General features: G+C 45.4%; 1 long non-coding RNA gene across 1 annotated transcript; it reads left to right on the plus strand.

Moving 5' to 3' along the window:
- Nucleotides 1–7,990: 7,990 nt before the first annotated feature.
- Nucleotides 7,991–11,703, plus strand: LOC134758468 (uncharacterized). Its single transcript, XR_010133683.1, has 3 exons — nt 7,991–8,175; nt 9,447–9,536; nt 9,733–11,703. It is a non-coding gene; the product is annotated as an uncharacterized lncRNA (long non-coding RNA).
- The last annotated feature ends 11,187 nt before the right edge of the window (nt 11,704–22,890 follow it).

Raw genomic sequence — 22,890 nt, forward strand, 5'->3', positions numbered from 1 at the left:
AAGTGCCTTATTGCAATTTTGACTTTGTGCGTAACCAGAGAGTGTGCACGTAAAAAATCAAAACTCCCTCAACAAAGGAAGAGCTATCCTTCTGTACATTTGCATTTGTGAGAGATAAAATGTCTCCATATCTCAGCTCTTTGGGCAGCTACATGCCATGGTAATCCATTGCAGTTTTTGATCCATCTTATTAAGACTTAGGTATTTCAGATGACTGCAGTTATGAAGTGAGGTGCACACAACACCAAGATTAGTGATATGTGTATATACATTTCACTTTTTGACCTATTTATTTATGAATATGGTTCATCTGCTCAGAGCTCTTATACCCATGTGACTGCCATTAGTATACCTGAGCGTTTATGTTTACAGACATATGAATGTTATTATTGCCTATTTTGTTGTGTAAAGTGGCCTGTGAGGTGCTCTGTCATGTTTTATATGTTTTTAATAAAGAAACATATTTTCAAATGTAAATAATCTCTAAACTTTTTAAAATTATTTTTCCCAGAATTATATTGTCAGGATTTACATCTTTTAGGATTGTTAATTTCAGGATTTTAGACTTTAGGGATTCTTATCTTTGGAGATTTCAGCATTTGAGATTATGGCATTCGGGATTGTGTCTTTCAAGATAATGGCCCAGATTCATACCCAGGATATATAAATAACCTCAAAATGCCACAGTAAGAAAACAAAGACCCAAGTTAAAAATGGATAAAAAGACTTGACCAAACACTTCATCAAAGAGAACCTACAGACATCACATAAGCATATGAAGAGATGTTTGATATTATTAGCCTTTAGGGAAGTGGAAATTAAAACCATGATGAAATGCTGCTACATACCCTAAGTACATTAAAAATACTGACAAAACCATGTGCTAGTGAGGATTGGAAGCAACTGGAACTCTTACATATTGCTGGTGAAAATGCACATGGTACACCACTCTGGAAAACAGTTTTGTAGTTTCTCATAAAGTTAAGCATTCACTTATCATGTGAACCAGCATTCTCATTTTTAGGTAGCTATCCTTGAGAAATGAAAACGTATGTCCACACAAAAACCAGTGTGTGAATGTTTATAGCAGTTCTACTCACAATCACCAAAAACTGTAAATAATCCAAATGTCTTTCTGTTGGTAAATGGATAAATGGTAGCACATCTTTACCATGGAATGCTACTCTGCAATAAAAGAGTGAACAATTGATACACTCAACACCTGGGGTGAATCTCGAAGGTATTATACTGGGTGAACAGAGCCAGTTTTAAAGGGGTACATTTATAAGACATTCTTAAAAAAGACAAAACTAGAGTGATGGAGAGCAGAACAGTGATCGCCAAGGGCTAGGGGTTGGGGAGAGCACAGCTGCCAAGGATTAGCACAAGGGAGATTTTTGGGGTGACAGAACCTGTTCTGTATCCCAATTGTGGTGGTAGTTACACAAATCTGGACATTAAAATTCATAGACCTGTACACACAAAAAAGTCAACGTTACTATATGTTAGTTTAGTAAACAACATTTTTTAGATCCTGAAGTAATACTACGGTGATGGTGGTCAGCCATCACTACCAGTACCTCTGAATTGAGGACAGACAACTACATGGTACAAGCAAGAGGTTAGATGATTCTTAAAAAACATCTGGAACTTACATTTATCCATCCATCAAGGCATCCACCCAACCAGCCAGTCATTATGGGTTGTTCTAAACAGCACACAACCAATTCTTATGGAGAAGGCAATATGATGGAGGAGGAAGGTATAAGGAAAGACAAAATACATGAAAAAAGTTAAGTGTGATGAGCATCAACAAAGAAATACATTGTTGACTGGAAAACAGAAAAGTTTCTAAAGTGGTTTCCACTTAGGCAAGAATTTACCAGACTCATATCACGTTTAACAGCCTTCAGTTATTTTACTCACTGGGCTATTCCCATGCAGCTATTTGCACTCTGGCACAAAATATCTAATTTGGCATATTTGCAAAATGTATAATACTATAGCTATTTTATATATATAATAGTATAAAATGCAGCAATGTTGTATCTACAACCCTGAATTTACTTTATATGAAGTACTAGAAAGTCTAATATATTCCAATGTATTGGGAAGTGAAGAATTTCAGTTTCAGGGTGTGAATGGAGTGTCCCTCTGGATGGGGATAATTAGCAAAAAAGGAAACTAGGAACCGAGAATGGAAATGGAAGGTCAGCAGAAGAAAACGAGGAATGGAGGTTTATTACTTTTTAATTATTGCATTAAAGCCCTGGAAGACATGGAAGAACAGGAGAGAGAGGATGGCCTTCAGGCAGCGAGTGTGTGGGGCACCACCCAGACTGTTGAACAAGATGTCAACATGGCAAAGCTGAGACCACTAACCCTGCGGACTGGAAAGGGGCCTTGAGAAATGTCTACTCAGTTTCCAAATAATAGAATACCCCAGGTTTGGTATCTTTTTCATGATCTAGGACTTTTTGTGGGTGATTCTGAGACTCCAGTGGGGGCCCAGGAGGCAGAACCCAGAAATTGTATACAACCTAAAAAGAATTGAAATTTGGTTTGAGGACCAGATGAGGCGCAGAAACAAAGTGCCTTAGCATATGTGTTGCCTGCAACAAAATAATATAAATCTGCAAACTTATTTTTAAATGTCTAAAAAAGTAAGATGAATTGATGGATGGGTAAAGGAATAGCTAATTGATGGATAGATACGTGATTAAAAAATACAAATTTACACCCTCAAGGAGGTGACACGTAATTCCTCATTCTTTTAAGTTTTTTGAACTGTGGGATGCACCTAGTAACTTCCTTTCAAAAAGTACACATGGAAAGGAAGGAAAAAGTGTAGCTTCACAGTGGAGAACCTGACCAGCACTACCTCAGCCAGGTAGGTGATCAAGGTCAACAAGAGTGATGACATGTGGACAGTGTGTATCCTTGACATGAGATGAGAAAAGCACTTTACCTCTGCGGTCTTTCTTCTAAAAATCCACAACCACAGTGTAATTGCCAGAAAATCGTCAGACAAATCCCAACTGAGGGACATTCTATGAAATACCTTGTAAGTACACCTCCAAGGTCAGGAGTTCAAGACCAGCCTGGCCAACATGGTGAAATCCTGTCGCTACTAAAAATACAAAAAATTAGCCAGGCCTGGTGGCATGTGCCTGTAATCCCAGCTACTCAAGAGGCAGAGGCAGGAGAATTGCTTTAACCTGGGAGGCGGAGGTTGCAGTGAGCTGAGATCGCACCACTTAAAGTATGGATTTTAGTTAATAACACACCAATATTAGTTAATTAGTTATTACAAATGTATCATACTAATATAAGATTTTAATAATAAGGGAAACGGGCTAGGAAGTATGTGGGAACTCTGTACTTTTGCAATTTTCCTTTTTGTAGTTAAAAGGTTTATTTAAATAAACAAGCTTAGTAAAACATTAATGGTTGAACCAAGGTTGTGTGTATATTGGTGTTAATCGTAAGATTCTTTCAACTTCATTGTAAGTTTGAAATGATTCATAACTTTATTTATTAGCTAGCATTTATTTGTAAGTTGAAACTTCAGGGTAGGAAGATCCTGAAATGCTTCAAGCACCTGCAAGCAAACAAAGGTTTGCAAATTAAAATGAACGGTAGAGCACTAACAAAGATGTGCAAATTGCCTCTGAGGTTGTTTTTACTCGGTATGCTTTGTTCACTGCTTTGTATTAATCGAAGTAAAACAATTTGTAGGGATATTAATAACTTTACCATCAACTCGGATTCCTCTAACCCTAATATTCCCTTGAGATTTTAAGTTTCGTAATCATAATTTCTCCTAAGTGCCCACGGTGTGGGAGAAGCTGTGTATTTATGTTTCTGCAGATGATCTATCCTCCTACTTCACAGCAACAAAGCTGAGGCTATCAGGCATAACTGCCCCATTTCCTGTCCTCCTACCTAGAAGCTTATTTATAACCTTCCCACCCTTGCCCCCTTCCTTCGAGACTCAGAGAGCAGTTCAGGGTTGGCCCCTTATTGTGTCACTTGTTCCTCCCCTTCCTAATTCTGTCAAGGCATTCACTTTTTTTTAAATCGATTATTTTATTTCTTCCTCAAATTGTTAAACTTTACGCACCAACTCTTCATCACAGCCCCCAAAGCCTGTGAATCTCATCTTTAAACAGTGAATCATGTCCTCTCAAAGCAAAACAAATCAACCACCCTAACACCTTCTCTCTGCCTCTGTTCTCCTCTGCCTCTTGCCTCCTGTCTTTTCCCAAAGCCAAGGTTCTGCAGAAGACCATCTACACCTGTCGTCTGCATGGGACTTTCATTCCTCAGTACCCAACTCTCCACCGAGAGCCCTCTGACAAGGTCACTGAGATGTCCCCAAAACCCATGCCAGCAGCCTCTTGTGGTCACCTTCTTGCTAGACTTTTAGCAGCAGGTGACACCCATGACTGAGTGCCTGCTTGGTATTCTCCCCTCCCCTGGCTTCCAGGACCCCTTTGGCTAGTCCTCGTCAGCCTCCTTTGCTGGTTCCTCTTCCTCTGTTCACCCTGATAAATATCAGAGCTCTGTCCTTGGTCTTCCTCATATCAAGCCCTAATACACTCTTGCTACACAATCCAACTCCTCCCAAGGCCACCCTCAACTCCAGTGACTCTCAGATATACACTGCCCCACAGAATACCAAAAGCCAACACGCAACTTGTTTTCAAGACTTCCTATGTGCTAGGCACTGTTCTAAGCATTTGACCTACGTTGTCTCATCTAATCTTTGCAACCCTATCAGGGTGTACTATCATTAACGTCCCATTTTACTGAGCACAGAGCTCAAACAACTTGCCCATGTCCACACAGCATGAAGCCAGGATTCAAGCCCTGTCCCACGCTGTGCTCCTTGCAGAACATCTCCACCTCAAGGTTCTTCATCCACTTCTAACCTACCATGCCCCAAATGGAATTCACAATCCAAATGGAATCCTTTGCCCCAAACTGTTCTCCTTGTATTTCCAGGGGAAGATCCAGGCTTGGTGGAGCCTGAGAATTCTATAATTGGCCAGGAAGGGGCTCTTTAGGAAAAAATAAATAAAAAGAAAACAATGAATACAAGAGTAGGTTTAGGACCTTGATAGTGGATGTGAAAGGGAGGGATTCTCGCACATAGCCTTCATTAGCTTCATGGTGAACTCCACCCCATACATTTTGTATTCCAGTGGCTAGCATCTAGTCATTCCAGCAGAGGCATGGAAAATTCTTCTCTTTATATTCCCTCCCTCTTCCCTTCTTCATCCATATGGAACCATGGATAGCACTCTAGTTCTACCTTCCTCAAGTCTCTAGAATCCCTCTTTACCTCTTCACGTACACTATCCTGATTAGCTCAGGTCCTCAACATCCCACACTCGGACCATAGCCATAGTCCACTCTGTCTATTCCTGCCACTTCCTGGACTTTCCCCAACACAGTTCCTGTGCTTAGCAGGGTGACCATCAGAAACAGGCATCTCATCAACCCTTCTGTGATGGTCCATTTTCCTCTGACTAGCATCTACATTCCTTAGCCCAGCAGCACCCAGCACAGATCAATCTTGCCAGCTTTACTTTTCCCTGTGCTCTCCTTTTGTTCCTTTCTTCAACAAATAACTATTGAGGACCTATTCTTGAGTACTATTATCAAGTACCAATAGTAGGGCAATTGAATGCTAAACACTGAGTATGCAGTAGCAATCAAGACCAGATCTTTCACACCTCTTGTCCCATCACACCGAATAGCTTGCAGTTTTTAGACTCTAAGACTGTGTTCAGCCTCTTTCCCTTTTCCTAGGCTGCAGGGAAGCTTTTAAATTCATTGATTACCTGAATAATAACCACTTATCCTTCGTGCATCAGATACAGTGTTATCTCCCATATAGAGCATTTTCTGATCACCCTGCACCAGCAAAAATGGATCCCTTCCTCATTTCTATCCCAAATGTGCTTTTGAGATCTGATATTCCCTCAGAACACCTAATATACTTTGATGCAACGACTTGACTATTGAGAAGGTCTCCCTCATTTCAAAGCAAACATTTGGATCAAAGAGACATCATTTTATTCATCTCTACATCCTCACTGGAACCTGGCATATAGTAGACACCATCCATTCATACATACGTACATTCACCAACTCATTCATCTTCATCCATCCATCCATCTACCCATCCATCCATTCATCTATCTACTCACTAATCCATCTACCTACTCACCCATCCAACCATCCATCTACTCTTTCATCCATCTACCTACCCACTTGTCCATTTAACCATCTACTCATCCATCTACCCACCCACCTGTCCATCCATCTACCATTTTATTCATTTACCTACCCATCCGTCCATCCATCCATCTACTCATCCATCTACCCATCCACCTGTCCATCTACCCACTCACTCATCCATCTACTCTCCCACCTGTTTATCCATCCATCTACCCACCCACCTATCCATCCAACAAATATTTCTGAATGTCCTGAATGTCCTCAATACCCCAGCCATTTCTCCAGACTCTTTGGATATAGAGAAGAACAAGAAAAATGAGGCCTCTGCTCCCACTAGCCCTACATTCTAGTGTCTGTTGCAGGGTCAGTGAGGGGTGGGTAGGGGGTCACAGACTATGGAAATAAACAAAGTAGGTGAGTGAGAAGTACTGTAAAGTAAATTAACAGAGCAATATCCCAGAGGGCACTACTTTAGAAGGAATGGTCAGGTCACCTTACAAGAAGGTGGCCTTTGTGATGAGTCCCAAATGATAAGAAAGGAAGCAGCCAAACAAAGAGAGACAGAAAGTCCTGATGTGGGAATGAGCTTTGTGTGTTTGAGGAATAGAAAAGAACAGAGTAAGCAGAAGAGAGGACAGAGATGAAGGCAGGGAAGTTAGGGAAAGTGTAAGAACTTGGAAAATACAGGAAACTCAGCAACAGCCAGACCTGATTTTGAATCCTTTCTCTAGCATTCATCTCTACACGTATGACCTTAACCAAGTCACCGCACCTTTCTTAGCCCCCATTTCCCCGTCATGGAATGGGGACACAAGTACCTATGTCATTGGGCTTAGGGGAGAAAGATTGACTAAGGCAGTTTGGTAAAATGTCTGACACATAATAGATTTTGACAAACATTATTTCCTCTTCTTTTCTTGCTTTAAACAAATAATGATGCTGTTACCTTAAAAGTTAGGTTATGCCATTAGAAGGCGCCTTTGTTCTTTGCTCTTGTTCTACCAAAATGAGAAAATGGCAAAAATCGCAGGGTGGGTCTCAGTTCTCCATTTTGTTAATATCCAAGTTGATATTTCCCTTTTTCGACAGTAACAACAACATGCAAACCAAAAACTGAAACAGCTTCAGTTCTGTGCCCTCAGGATCCAGCGTGGGACTCGTGAGAACCCTCCAGAGACAGCCACATTTCGAAGCAAGTGGCACAGGCTTTGCAGAAGGCACACTGGGCCCCTCTCAAAACTCAAGCAGCAAAGATGATGAGAGAGCTGCAGACTTCGGGGCATGGAGGATGGGACTAAGCCGCAGAGTGCCTTGTCTATCATGTTTTAGGAAGCACCCTTCTCTTTCCCGACTCACATGGGGCAGCTATAATAATTCAGCTTCACGTGGCTGAATTATTTTCTGTTTTCACTTGTTCTTTTTTTCTTCTACTTCAAAACAAAAAAAGTCCAAATAGGCTTTGGGCCACACTGGACTACCTAGTAAGGGGGATAGATGATCTAGATGATTTGAGAGCTGGTTTTCTGAAAAGCCAGGGAGCTCTGGTCTTGAGAAGGCTCAGTAGCCAGGAAGCTGAGGAACACACACACACACACACACACACACACACACACACACACACACACACACACACAAACACACCCCTCCCTGGCTCCAGTTCCGCACCACCCCACACCCCCAACACCGGAAGTAGATTTCTCAATAGGCAGGGCTGGGTATGAGTCACAGGCAATTCCGTTTTGTTTGGGACCATGAGACCTCCCACTCCTGGGGCCAGAAGGAGTTGCTGAGAAGGACCTGCGGTTCTGACCTTCAGGGGAATTCCCACGTCTGTATGGTGGCTCGTGAAGAGCATGGTTCCTTTTCTCAGCCCTTTTGAGGGGCGAGGATGCTGAGGACTGAAGTCTGTGGGGCTTGATGCGTGTGGTGTGTGGATGGTGTGGGGAGGTGGGGAAGGAGGACTAACATGAATGGTGTGAGGTCTTTCAGAGGGGTCTTCCCAAGGTCACATAATTGACGGGGGGTGAGTACTCACACTCGTGCAAAGGTGGGGGATAGGAAGGGAAACTGAGGCCATTAGAATTTGGCACCATAGCTGGTCTCTGAGGCTTTTAAATGTTCCCCCAGGAGGTTCAGCCTCTGGGGGGAGAAGCCAGGGGAACCCCATGGCACATCCCCAGCCCTGCCTGCTACCCCCCTCTGCCATCTCCCCTTACCCTGGGCTATGAGGGGAGGTAATGAGACCTGTGGCTCATACAGTGCTCTCCTTTTCCCTCCTATCAGCTCAGACTAAGCAGAGAAGTGGGCAGAGCTCTTTCACCAGAGGGGGAGGGGCCTGTTGGGGAGGGGACCCACCAAATCCTTGGGGGTGGTTCTCAGCTCCCCGGGGATAGGAGAGATGAGTCCTCAGGAAGGCTCTGATCAGGCGTCTTCTGTTCTCTTTCCTTTCTTGGGTGGGAATGATGCTTCCCACTTTTGTGGTCCACCTGCAGGCCGCCTTTCATCCTTCTTCTTCAAGTCACAGAGAGACAGAGAGGAGGGGACGAAGGACGAGCCATGGGGTTTTGAAAGCAGGCACAGCCGCAGGGGTGCTGCCTCCAGGGGTCTGCTCTGCCAAGAGTTCCTGTCCCAGGTGTCTACAAAAACAGTCAAACTCTATAAAATACTTGGAGATTTATTCTGAGCCAAATATGAGTGACCAATAGCCCATGACACAGACCTCAGGAGATCCTGCCCAAGGTGGTCAGGTTACCGTTTGGTTTTATATATATTAGGGAGATATAAGAAATAAATCAATACATAGAAAATGTATGTTGGTTTGGTCCGGGAAGGCAGGACAACTCAAAGCAGAGGCTTCAAGTCATAGATACATTCAAAGATTTTCTGATTGACAATTGGTTGAAAAAGTTGTATTATCATCTAAAGACCTAGAATCAACAGAAGAGAATGTCTGGGTTAAGATGAGAGGTTGTGGAGACCAGGTTTCCCATTGTGCAGAGGAAGCCTCAGGTAGCAGGCTTCAGAGAGAATAGGTTGTAAATGTTTCTTATCGGAATTAATTCTCTCCTGGAGAATGAAAAGGAAGGGGATTCTCTTCGAAATATAGATTTTCCCCACAAGAGACAGCTTTGCAGGACTGTTTTGAGATACAGCAAATAAACATAACTTGGGGCAAAATACTCTGATTTTTTTTTCAGGGCCTGCTCTCTGTCATGTGATGCTATACTACAGCCAGGCTGGAATTTGGTGTCTTATTGCTACAAAGAGTCAGCTTTGTCAATCCTGAGGTCTGTTTTAATGTTAATGCTGGTCAGTTGTGCCTGAGTTCCAAAAGGGAGCAGGAAATAATGAGGCACGTTCGGCCCTCCCTTCCCACCACGGTTTGCACTGGTTTTTCAGGTTAACTTTGGAAGGCCATTGGCCGAGGCGAGGGGTCCATTCAGATGGTTGGGGGACTTAGAATTTCATTTTTGGTTTACACAGGTCACTGAGAGGCTGCCACAGGGCCATTTTCATGACCAGAGGGGTCTGTTCAACACCCTGTAGGTCCCAGCACCTGTCTCAGGAAGCAGGGTGCATCTGTCCACCACCAAGTCTCAGGGTGGCTGGGTGAGCGCTCATCAGTCCCAGACAGCAGGTTGGCACAAAACGACACTGCCCACAAAACCACAGGAAGAAGAGAAACTCCGACTGTCTTTCAGTACACAGAAGACACTGTACTGGACCCGGACATTAGGCAGACACCCACGCCTGACTTTCAGGAGAAAAGAGAACATGACAAACGGATATTCTTAGTAGATGGTTTATTAGAAAAGAGAACATCTTCCAGCCTGTGTCCTGGGGTGATGGGTGTGGGAAGCACTCAGTCCATAGTCCTGGTCCCTGGCTTCCCCAAGCCCAGCACCATGAATGTACAGTGGAAAGCAGAGGGTGCAGCGTCTCAGAAAGATGCTTCCACTCACAAGGATTGGAGCTCACAAGTGAGCTCGATAACCTGCAAACCAGAGAAACCTGAGACACTGCCCCTTGGCCATTTTCTCAATGGAGACTTTATCGTGATTATCCCGGCAGGGGGCCGAGCTCTCCTCTCTGCAAGAGGAAATGCTTTTTAGTGAAAATGCAGCATTTCTCCAAGGGTAGCAAAGCTGAACGCCTGCTTAGCTTATGAACCCTCAGTTGGCCTAGGTGGTGCAAAGACCCTGCTGTTACTGCTTTGATCATCAGTACTGTGGACTGTACCAGGAGATCCCTGGGAATGTGCTCTGGGCGGAAGCAGCTTTTATCTTTGGCCGTCACCCATGCTTTATATGGTGAGGTTGGGAAAATGGCACAAGGCTTCTCCTGAACCTCAAATCAACACCCTTGCCCCATTTAGATCCTATCTGGCTGTTTCCTGCTAATATTACTGCATCACTGCACCATCTTTCCTCTTTCAGCAAAGTGGAGTCACGTGTGGTTTATGGGGTAGATGGACCCCAAAACTGATAACATGAATCAAGCTATGGTGTTTACTCCCTAGGAAATGCACAATTTTTCTGGAAACCTACAGAAGCTTCAAATGCATTTGCCATGCAAAGCTAAGTCAGCAGAACAACCCGTTTGGCTTTGGAGGCTAGTTCAGTTCCGCGGACAGGGAGAAAGATAAGGCAGACTGTGGTTTTTCAGTTCCTGGAGCTTACGGAGCTCCAAAGCTCCCTCTCTTCCCACCCTGGCTGCACTGTTCTTAATTTTAGATAATACCCTGCCTTCTCGTATTGCTGCTGAGATCCTAGCATCCTCAGTTTATCTGTCTGTGAAATGAAAAATCTAATGTTAAATTTTTTACCTATGGCATGAGAGAGATGGCTATGGCTCTTGTGAGCCTCTCTGCAGCCCCTCTTTTCCTTCAATCACCCTCTGTCTCTCCTGCCTTCTGCTTATTCTCTCTCTCCCCTCATCCCCACTTTCCCAGTGGGTCCTCTGTTCTCTTTTTTTTTTCTTTTCTTTTTAAATCTCTCTATGCCTCCAGCCGAGAAGATAAAGAGTGTACATCTTTCTGGTTAAAACGTTTTGCTTTGCAGAAACACAGCCAATTTATGATTCTGGCCTTCCCAGCTAGGGACAATGTTCATTTACATTTAGGACCATGAGGAGAGAGGCTTATCTGTGTGTTTCTGAGGCTGGAGAAAATTACAGTGATATATAACAGTGCTGCACTCATAGAGGTGCTGAGCCGGGGTTGGGCTCAGGCGGCCGCTAAGCTCAGAGTGGAAAGTTTCAGACGGGAGGCAGAAAGGAGAGGTCTATAGCTCCTCCAGATTCTAGGTATTAATTTACTAAGATATTCCTAAGCCAGAAAACAGAGACAGAAGACAAAGAGAAAGAGGGAAGAAGAGCAAGACAGAGAGTCAGAGAGAGACAAAGAGAGAGAGTTAGAGACAAAGAGAGACTGGAGAGGAGAGAGAGCAAATATTGAAAGGAAAAGGAAAAAGAAAGAAACCTGACAGCTCATGAACTTTTTTAAAAGTTACAAATTAGATTTGAAGAGATGGGCAGAGGTTTAAGATTTCTTCATTAGGCTGGGTGTGGTGGCTCACGCCTGTAATTGCAGCACTCTGGGAGGCTGAGGGTGGCAGATCATCTGAAGTCAGGAGTTCGACACCAGACAGGCCAACATGGTGAAACCCTGTCTCTACTAAAAATACAAAAATTAGCCAGGCATGGTGGCACGCGCCTGTAATCCCAGCTACTCTAGAGGCTGAAGCAGGAGAATCGCTTGAACCCAGGAGGCGGAGGTTACAGTGAGCCAAGACTGTGCCATTGCACTCCAGCCTGGGTGACAGAGTGAGACTCTGTCTCCAAAAATAAAAATAAAAAAATAAAATAAAAAGGTTTTTTTAATTACACTTTATTTTTAGGGATTTTTCTTTCTTTACCACTTGCTAAAAGGGCCCCAGCAGCAGGTGACTGGCAACAGAAGAAGGTTCCAGAAAAATGAGAGTCACTTCACTGGGCCTTTGTCCTTGACCTGAAGGATTTCTTGTACCTTGTGCACTTTTCTGGGGTGCAGGATGGTTGAGAGGTGCAGTGGTCAAGGCACTTGATGCTTGTCCTGGAGACCGAGGTTATGGGTTGATCTGTCTGGGTGCCACTCAGAATCCTGAAACCTGGATCTGCCACTTACAAGATGTGTGTCTAAATCAGGTTTCTTCTCTCTGAGCCTTGGTTTTCCCATCTGGAACATGGACATACCAATATCTCACAATGTTATTATAAGACTCACTCATATCAATATGCTATTAAGTAACACAACTAGCAATGGCAACTGCTCATAACTCACATGTATTGAACAGTGCACTGGGTCCTCATTTTACATTTGTGATCCCGGTGGGTCCTCACATCTTCCCCACCAGGTGAGGACCACAAACAGCCTCACTTTTTAAATGATGCTTAGAAAAGCCAAGACAAAACTTAATACTGCCAGAGTGACTCCAAAGCCTTTTCGCTTTAGCAACCATATAGGTGCCCAAAACAGTTTTGCTTCATCTCCTTCTCCCACCTGTTGATGTTTTTGTTTTCCATTTCCATAGACCTGTTCCCTGCAGAGGGAGCCCAGCCCTACATGTGGGGATGAGGGTGTCAAGAGTTCCCGCACCCGAGTCCTGACTCTCTTGGCCAATAGTTGGCCGAGGAACCTTGGGTGAAGTCATTTCATCTCTTTGAGGCCTCTGTTTCCTCTTCTCTAAAATACAGAGGATGTTGTGGGTCCTACCTGCTCAGAGAGCATGTTTCGAGGACCCAGCGTAGGAGGGCAATCTTATTAGTCCAGGGAGAAGCCACAGTGAAGAGGAAGGGCAGGATTCTCTTCCTCTCTCCCGCCCCTGCCAGACTTGCCTTGACCTGTGCATCCTGAGCACATGAGGGAGAATACAGGCCCAAGCCAGGTGTGGCTGCATCCAGATGTTAGTGGGGAAGGAAAAGAGATAAAAACCTGGAATTTATTCAGGTCTGGGACATAGACCTCCACTCCATTGGGAAAGCAGTCAGATTTTAGGATAAAATAGAGAGGCTTAGAGCTCAGTCACATGGGGCTTCAAGTCCTCATAGTGTGGCCTGGGGCAAGTCACTGTCATTCTGGGCCTTAGTGTCCTCTTCTATAAAATGGGAATAAAACTAGCGCTTACCTCCAAGTGTAGGTGTGGTAAAATCAGGTTTAGAAAGTACCTGGCCCAGGCTCTGGCACAGAGTAAATGCTTATCCATGTTGCTGGTGCTCCTGTACCCTTGCCAAGAGTCAAGGGGCTGTGCTCTCTGACTTAACAACCCCTCCTGACTCGGGGACCTCACCTCGTCACCGCTGCCCACAGCGGACTATGAGCACCATTTGCAGGGTGCAAGAAACAGCATTTGACAAACGAAGGCTCTGTGCTGCTCACGGATTTCCCATTTAAATTTACTGATCCCTAATTACAATCTCAGCAAGAAAGAAATGACTGAGGACCAGCAGGGGTTGTTGAGGAGCAATTACTTGGCAATTTTCTTTTTTTCCAGTGGAAGAGAAGGGAGGTAGAGAAGTGAGGACACAGGGAGGAGCTCAGAGTCTCCACTCCTTCCCTTTTTCCAGGCTTTGTGTTCTCTGCAGGGTTGGCTGCTGCCTCAGAGCCAACTCAGCACTCTCCTTAGAGGGCAGACCACGGGAGTGGTCCCCTAATGCCGGAAGGCAGGAGGAATGGGGAATCAGCCATGGGTGGGAGACTGACGTTTCTTTGGCATTTTCCTATTTCTTGAAAAGCCAAAACAGGGCTGGCTGTCCCCTCTCTTCCCAGTAAACAGATCACCCTAGGGTAAGTGCCTATGTGGTAGATCTTTACTTTTTGCTTTTGTTTTTTAATTTACAAAGATAGGAGGGGTACTTGCGTCAGAATGGCCCAGGGTGCTCGTTAAAGATGCAAGTCACTGTCTCTCTGAGCCTTAGTTTCCTCTTCTGTAAAATGGAAGAGGAGGGGTACTGCTATTTGTACTTGACCAGAGAACTGGATGCTACTGAGGGCTCTGCAGTCTGAGAGCCCCGGATGTGGACTGCACACCCCTTGACCCCATCCTGCTTCTACACCACAGCGTATCAGACAGCTGACTGTTGATCATTGGATCCCTGGGCAACTCACTTCTTGGGTGCTTGGGATCAAAGATGCCAAAAGCAATTGTCAGATACAGAAAGGGTGTTTGGAGGTTTGCCTTGTTCCCGCATGAGACAACCAAAACAGTGCATTGTCATTTGCAGAGTATCAGATCCAAGAGGACTCTACTAAGCAAGCAGTTTCTGAGTGTAAAAGCAAAGCTGCAGAGTCAGATGGCCTGAGCTTAAGAATCAGCTTCCACTGCCACTTACCAGCAAAAGGACTTGGAACTCATCACTGAACTTTGCTGTGCCTCAGTGTCCTCAACTGTAAAAATAAGATACTAATAGAACCGCGCTCCTGGAAGGATTATATGAGATTATATGCACAGGTTCTCTCACTCTCACCCTGACGCAGATGAATTCCTAATGAGATTTTAGTTGTTATCGAGGCTTACTTCTAACTAAATGCCGTGCTGGGTGCCTTAGCTGATTCTCTCATGTAATCCTCATCACCACCATGTCTAGTAAGTATATTTTTGTCCCATTTTACAGAGGAAAGAATTGAGACTCAAAGAGATGAGGTAACTGGTCCAAGGTTAAAGAAGCAGTACGGATCAGAGCCATTAGTTTACTCATAAAATATTTAATGCTCTCGGTGTGCCAGGTGCTATTCTAGGCATTGAGGGTTTTGTGGTACACAAGATAGACAAGGTTTCTGGTCTTATGACAATCACATCCAGTTGGGGGAGATTAGGTCTCAGCACCACTCATACTGCCTCCTTGAGGGGTGATCGTTCTTATCATTGTTCTTGAGCACATGGCTGGGCAGAAGGAATCCAGCAGAGGGTTGGAGGCCGGAATAGTATGAAGTGTCCAGAAATAAATCCTGGTTATCCAGACAGGGGGATATTTCTTATGGTGACCTTGGCCCAGTTGAATGCCCTCTGCCTCTCCCCACTCCCATCCCTGTGTCTGGGTCTCTGGTCTCTGTACTTAGCAGGACTTGCTGAGAAGAACTCTGAACCTGGGGATGGGGGAGCAGGTTGAGGGTGGGATATAGACCATCAGGTTCCGAGTGAGGCTTGCAGAGTCTTGCAAACTATGAGTAGAAACAACACTCATTTTGTAGTCAAATCTAGCCTTTGCTGCCTGTGACTCCTGAAAACATTTCCCAAAATTCACTGAGACCTCCCATCACTGGGAGGGAGAGCTGCCTCTGCCAAGCCCCCTGACCCACATCCTCTCTGGGGCAGAAGGGAAACCTCACCTGGCCAGGTGGGCTGATGGTAGAAGTGGGAGCTTGAGCTCCCTCTAGTGAGGCAGTGGGGGCAGCACAGAAAACAACTCCAACCTAGGCACAGGGTGACCTCTGCAGGACTTTCTCCCCATCAAGAAAGAGGCAGTGGCATTGAGTGAGTCCTGGTCAAAAATAGTCCATTTCTGTGGGTCCCAAGGGCAGTCCCGGCTCCCCAGCAGAGATCTTTTGAAATGCTCACTCTTCTGAGGTCCTTGGCTCTGAACCCAAAATTCCCCCATCTGTACACATGCAGATCTCTGGGGTCTGGGCGCATGTGATCCCCTGCAGACCTCCCTGCTGGAGGTAGCCTCCTTCCCATCCTTTCTCTGCCAGACCAAGCACACACTCTGCTCCCCTTGCTGGGCCTTGGGTTGGGTTTGTCCCAGCCCCTGCCCTGGTTGGGGGTGAGGGGTAGGTCATGACAGAGATGGAGCCCCATTTTCAGACTTAGCTTAGCCTCCTGGAAATCACCCCAAAGTATTTTTGGAGCTATTTAGCATCCTAATGATCAGAAAACTATTGCAACCAGATGCTTGAGCTCTGCTGAGTCAGCAAAGATGCCCACAGCAGTGGGGAGCAGACCCTGGCCTGTGTCACTGTGAGTGAGCAGTGTGACTTCTCAGGGCTGCAGTCTCCTTGTCGGAAAATGGAAACTAAAATTGCTGGGATTAAAAGGGAGGAAAATATGGGAAAGCACTTTGGACAGTATAGTGTGCAAGTTGATGTTAGTATCTATTATTTTTAAAATCCGGAAGTCAGCTAAGATGCCTTATCCTATAACACTCAAGTGGATTTTGCCAGAATGTCCTCACACCAAATAGTGGACCCCTTCTTTTGCTGATTTATCTGCTATTGTATAGGTGTATGTGTGTGTGTGTGTGTTTGTGTGTGTCTGTGTGTGTTAAGGCAGGTGGTAGTATGTGTAGGGTAGGGTTTCCCCAGTCACCTGGAGCCCTGAGCGCCTGCTTCCCTAAACTAGGCCAGTTTAGCTGACTGGCTTCCTTTGTGTATTGGTCCATTCTGCATCAAAAGTATCTGAATTTTCATTCAATCTCTCTTCTGAATTTTCACTTTTAAAAACCTGACCAGTCCCTTGTGTGTAACTGACTTCACAGGAGGTCTGAGGAGACAAAGGGGGTTGCTTCGTAACCACACAAACAACTTCAAGTCAAATAATAGACCTGCAAATTGCTAAAAGCCCTTTGGCTCTTTTCAATAACTGGAGGCCAGCCTCCCTCTCCTCTTTCTAAGCCCTCTTCATCTTTCTGTGTCCTCCGACAGCTGTTGTTTATCAAGGTGACCAGCATGATCCATCCCTCAACAAACACAATTCCTTCCAGAAGAGGAAGGCAGATGCCAGCTGTTGAGATAGTAATTTCTTTGTCCTGACAACATTTTTGTTTATCTCCGGACCTTCCATCCATGTGGGTAAGAGATAGGAAAGAGCGAGAACTGGAAGGGACAGACACCACTGCAGAGGGTCCCGTGGGGGGCTTTAGAGAGGGGCTCCAATGCCTGTCATTGTTCTACCTCCCAGCCATTTTGTTGTTGTTGTTCTGAGACAGAGTTTTTGCTCTGTTGCTTAGGCTGGAGTACAGTAGCACGATCTTGGCTCACTGCCACCTCTGCCTCCTGGGTTCAAGTGATTCTCCTGCCTCAGCTTCCCAAGTAACTGGGATTACAGGCACCCACCACCATGCCCGGCTAATTTTTGTATTTTTAGTAGAGACAGGGTTTCACCATGTTGGCCAGGCTAGTCTCAAACTCTTGACCTCAGGTGATCCATCCGCCTCTGCCTCCCAAAGTTCTAGGATTACAGGCGTAAGCCACCGCGCCCAGCCCCTCGGAGCCATTTTGAAGGCCTGAGCTCCCTGATGGAAGGCATGGAGCCAAGCTCAAGCATTTTTCCACTGACATGGCAGGATCTTAATAGAGGTTTGTCCTGTGATTAAGTCCTTTATTGACGCTTTGGAGACACACAACCCATACCCTTCCCAACCTGAGCTGAAGCCACAGATGCAAAGGAGCCTGGGAACTCCTCAAGTCCACTTGTGTCCAGTCCTCTGCCCTCCTGCAGGGAAGCTCTGTCGTCCAAGGACATCCAACTCCCAGACTCGCTTCCAGGGACAGAGATACGAGGATCTTGGGAGTAGAGCTGTGGGCAAGAATGCCAGACTCCTGGTGATTCTGGAATATAACCCCTTGGAGGGGCTTGTCACGGGTCTGTGTTCCTTCATGCCTCTAGTAGGATTCATGATTATCTTTATGACAATAGTGACAATAATGACAGCTACCATGGTCCAAGCCCTTATTACATGGTGGGTCCTTACACACATTTCTCATTAACTACATCGTATGATGTAGGTAACATTGGTATTCCCATTTTACAGATGGGGAAACTGAGGCTTATGAGGTTCAGTTTGTGTAAAATCACATAGCTGGAAGGTATGGAAACTGGGCTCTTCACCACCACAAGGCACCGCCTCTCACTCAGTATGCCACTGCATGCCCATGCAACAATTTACGATTAGGAATGAAATTCTCATACAGTCATGCATCACTTAACGGCAGGGATGCGTTCTCAGAAATGTGTCCTTAGGTGAATCCACTGCTGTGTGAACATCACAGAGTGCACGTACACACACCTAGATGGCATATTCGACAACACACCTGGGCTCTCTGGTACAGCCTGTTGCTCCTGCGCTACAAACCTGCACAGCATGGGACTGTCCTGAATACTGCAGGCGGCTGTAACACAACAGTGAGTATTCGTCTATCTAAACACAGCCAAACAGAGAGAAGGTAGAGTGAAAATACAGTAGTATAGTCTTATTGGACCACCTTCGGATATGAGGTCAACTGTTGACTGAAATGTCATTATATGGTAGGAGACTGTACATTAGTTCATTTACACTTCACCTGGATATATACAACCTGGAAGCTCTTTTTCCAACCATATCACAGACAAAGAAATTGAGGCTTGTACAGGTGAAGGGGCCTTCCTTTCCTTTGCTCACAGGAACATGAGGACGATACAAAAGTGAAGGATATTGGCATTCTTCAGGCAGGGAGATAACCTGGACAGGGGTGGTGCAGCAGGCACGTGCATAAAAGGAGCAAGAGAAGCCTTCTCTGTCGTGAGCAAGCTTGGAGGCCAGATGGAGAAAAGTGAAGTAAAGTCACCCCAAAGCCTGGATTCTCATCTGGAGTGCCTCTTGCCTCTTGCCCTTCCCAGAACGCTCCAGCTTGGCACTGGGCTGGAATTCCATTAAGAATTGAGTTGATTTCGTCATCTGAGGCCCTGGGCACAATGACAAGGGTGGTTTTCTCAGATCTGCAGTGAGCATTACACCAGAGTGTGGGAAACAGCGCCTACTCAGGGACCCCACTCTGGGACCCAGGGCAAACTTGCCATTGTCTCCAGTCAGCCCATTAGCCGCCCAGGACTCTGCCAGCCCATCCAGGCAGTGATGTAATTACCAAAATGGAGATGAATATTTAAAGGGACTCTTACTTAACTGATATACTTCCTCTCCAAGTTCCCTCCTTCACCGGCTCTGGATGAATTTCTGGAGGGATTGCTCTGACATAGGCCCAGAGCTATCTGTGGTTTGACTTCATCATGAGGCCTTTCTTCACCCTTTCTTGGTGGCTTGTCTTAAGGGTGTTAGGAGATGGTCCATTGTCTGACTGTGAACAGCAGGGCAGCTCTTATATTCTCCATCAATGGATCTCTGGGGACAAGACCCAGATGGGTAGGGGGACAGGGGAAGAAAACATAAAAGCCAAAGGGACTGGGTACCTGTAACTAATTACCCCTTTACTGTTTCTGTCACCAGACCTTAGTGCCACAAAGGATTGGGGGTCATTTGTGACAATGTATGTTGTAAAATGTAAAATGCAAGTGACCACAAATCTGAAAGCAGTATAGAACTTTGGTTAAAATAATGCAGGCTCTCCACTGGCATTATTATTGTTGTTAGGAGAGTCTGGTGCTCTGTTCAAGGGCTTTTCTGTGCTATGGATTATCTCTGTTTAGCACAAAATATCCTGTGTCCCTGGAAACCCCTTAGTCCTGAGAAAACCAGGGCAGTTGGTCACCCCCCTGTTCAATGCAGGCATCAGTTCCACTAGGTAGGGGGTCTTAGCTGCATTTTAAAGATAAGGAAATAAAGACTTAATGGGTTGGAATAACTGGGTTATGTGCACATACCTAAAGAATGGTTACACAAACAACTTCAAGTCAAATATTAGACCTGCGTATTCCTAAAATCGCTATGGTTCTTTGCAATAACTTGAGGCCAGCCTCCCTCTCCTCTTTTCTAAGCCCTCTTTACCTTTCTGTGTCCTCTGACGGTTGTTGTTTATCAAGGCAACCATCATGATTCATACCTCAAAGCACGCTTTGAATTCTACGCCTATAGGCTCCAAAACCCTTATTATCCAGGTTCAGTATTGCTCTAAACTAGGTGAGGTCCTGAACAGACCCAGATTTCAAGCATATTCAGGTGGATTTGTTTAACAGAGTGTGGCTACTGGAACATCTGGAGCCCAAAGTACACAGGAGGCAGGAGAGAGCCTACTTTCCTGAAGAGAGGGACGGGCCAACTGTCCGACAGTGAGGAGGTGGGCATTCTTTCCTTTGTAAAACAAAAAGTATCTGTGGCAGGGGTCATTCAATTCAGAAGCTTATTTTGCCAAAGTTATGGATCATAACCCATGACACAGCCTCAGGAGGTCCTGAGAACATGTGCCCGAGGTGGCTGGGTTACATCTTGGTTTTACATGTTTGAGGGAGACTGAAGACATCAGTCAATACATGTGAGGCATACATTGGTTGGGTCCAGAAAGGCGGGACAACTTCAGAGGTGGGGAATGGCTTATAGGCCATGGGTGGATTCAAAGATTTTCTGGTTGGCAATTGGTTGAGAGTTAAGTTGTTATCCAAAGACTTGGAATCGATAGAAATGAGTGTCTGGGTTAAGATAAGGGGTTATAGAGACCAAGGTTCTTATTATGTAGATGAAGTCTCATTGGCGGCTGCCCCAGAGGCAATAGACGACAGATGTTTCTTATTCAGACCATGAAAAGGTACTTCTCAGCCAATCTCTTCTGGACCAGAAAAAGACCTGGAAGGGAAGAGGATTCTCTATAGAATGTAAATTTTCCCCACAAAAGACAGTTTTGCAGGATCATTTCAAAAGATGTCAAAGAAATATATTTTGGGGTAAAATACTTCGGTTTATTTCAGGGCCTGCTATCTGTCATGTGATGCTAGAGTCAGGTTGGAATTTGGTATCTTATTGTTGCGAAGAGTCTCTTCTGTCTGTCTTAGGGTCTCTATTTTGATGTTTAATGGGTCAGTTGTGTGCCTGAACTCTAAACAGAGAAGGGTATATATAATAAGGCATGTCCAACAGCTCCCCCGACTGCTTGTCGTGGTCCGAACTAGTTTTTCAGGTTTAGTTGGATCCCCTTGGCTGAGAAGTTTCATTCAGTGAGTTGGTGGGGCTTAGAATTTTATTTTTGGTTTACACTTTCAACATACATTTTCAGAGCCACTACTGAAAGGCACATGCCACCCTAGGCACTGGGGATAGCGTGGAAGAACACAGCCCAAGTCCCTGCTGTTTGGAGCATTCAGGCTAGTGGGGGAGCAGATACTAGGCAGACAAATATATAACAGAGAGGTAGGGAGTGGCACATACTCTGAGGAAAGATAAACCGGGGAGTGCCTTTCTAATGCATGTCGGAGAGACCTCTCTGTGGATGTGATGTTTGAGCAAAGACCTCAATAAAGTGTGAATCAGCTTGGCTGGGGATAGAATGTTCCAGGCTGAGGAAGAGCAATGCAGAGGCTCTACATCTGGAGCATGCTTGGCCTGTGTGACGAACAACAAGAAGGCCAGAAGGGCTGGAAGGGAGTGAGGGAGGGGGAGAGATGTGAGGATGGAGAGGCAACTGAGACCTGGTCACCCAGGGCTTTGTGGGTCCCAGTAAGAATGTCAGATTTTGTTGGAATGACAATGGGAGGTCACTGAAGGTCTTGGGGTAGGAGAAGGACATGATGGTTAGTGGGGCAATAAAGGAGATCAGGCTCTACTCCCAGCCCCGCTGTCCAACCCTCAGCCTCTCAGCCATGGAGGTGATGTCTTCATCAGCTCCAGGGCTGTGATGTCAGTTAGCTCAGACTCTGGGACCCAGAAGACAGGGCTGGGAATGGGAGGCTCCATCAGCAGCTTCTCCCTGATCCCTTCCCCTGGGGCCTGGTTCTGCCTTCTTCCATGTTAATCCAGGACCAGAGAACTTTTGTCTGATTTTCACGGTCTCTACAAGCTATCCACAGCCAGCACTATGTTGGGACTTGAGGAGGGTGGAGACCATTCACCGTTCTGTGAGATGAACTTGCCTGGCATGGTGCTTGGCACTTAGTAGGTACACAGACACAAGTTCCCTTCCTCCACAGCTACATGAAATGATGGCCCTTGTCAGTCAGGAGACCAAGAAAGATGTCTTTTAGGGAAGGAGGTGGGGAACATCATTCTCTCCAGCTGCTGAATAGGCTTGATGACTCTGTCTCTATGTAGTCAGAAGCCATAGTTGTGTGATTCTAAATGTCACTTATTCATTCCTCCAGTTAACTTTCTTACTCCTCTTCTGCCCTGGGCTTTGTGCCAGGCACTGGGGTACCAGAGGAAAAGGTCATAGTCCCTGTCCTTAGAATTACTTGTAGGACTTATTAAAATACAGATTCCAAGGCCCATGCCCAGCAGCTAGTTCTCTGAGCAGGCCCAGGACTCAGCATTTTACCAGGTTCCCAAGTGATTGTGATGCTTGCTGAAATTTGAGAGTCAGTCCTCCTAGTGTCTGGGCATGGGCCCTGAAACCCACATTTTTGGTAACTCCTGTAAGGAATTATGATTTAAATAAACCATATTAGTTTCCTGTGGTTGCTGTCACAAATTACCCCAAACTGGGTAGCTTAAAGCAACAGAAATTTTTTTCTCATTGTCCTGAAGGGTGAAAGTCCAAAATCAGGTGGTGTCCCCTCCTGAGGCTCTCAGGGGAATTCTGCTTCTGGTGGTTCCAGGCATTTTTTGACTTGTGGTTTCATCACTTTCATTTCTGCCTCTATGTTCACATTGCCACCTCCTCCTTTGTCTTCCTTATCTTCTCTTTCTTGAAAGCACACTTGTCACTGGATTTAGGGACTAGCCAGATAATCCAGGATGATCTTATTGTTGCAA

The sequence above is a fragment of the Gorilla gorilla genome, chromosome 4 (assembly GCF_029281585.2).
Source record: "Gorilla gorilla gorilla isolate KB3781 chromosome 4, NHGRI_mGorGor1-v2.1_pri, whole genome shotgun sequence".
NCBI lineage: Eukaryota > Metazoa > Chordata > Mammalia > Primates > Hominidae > Gorilla > Gorilla gorilla.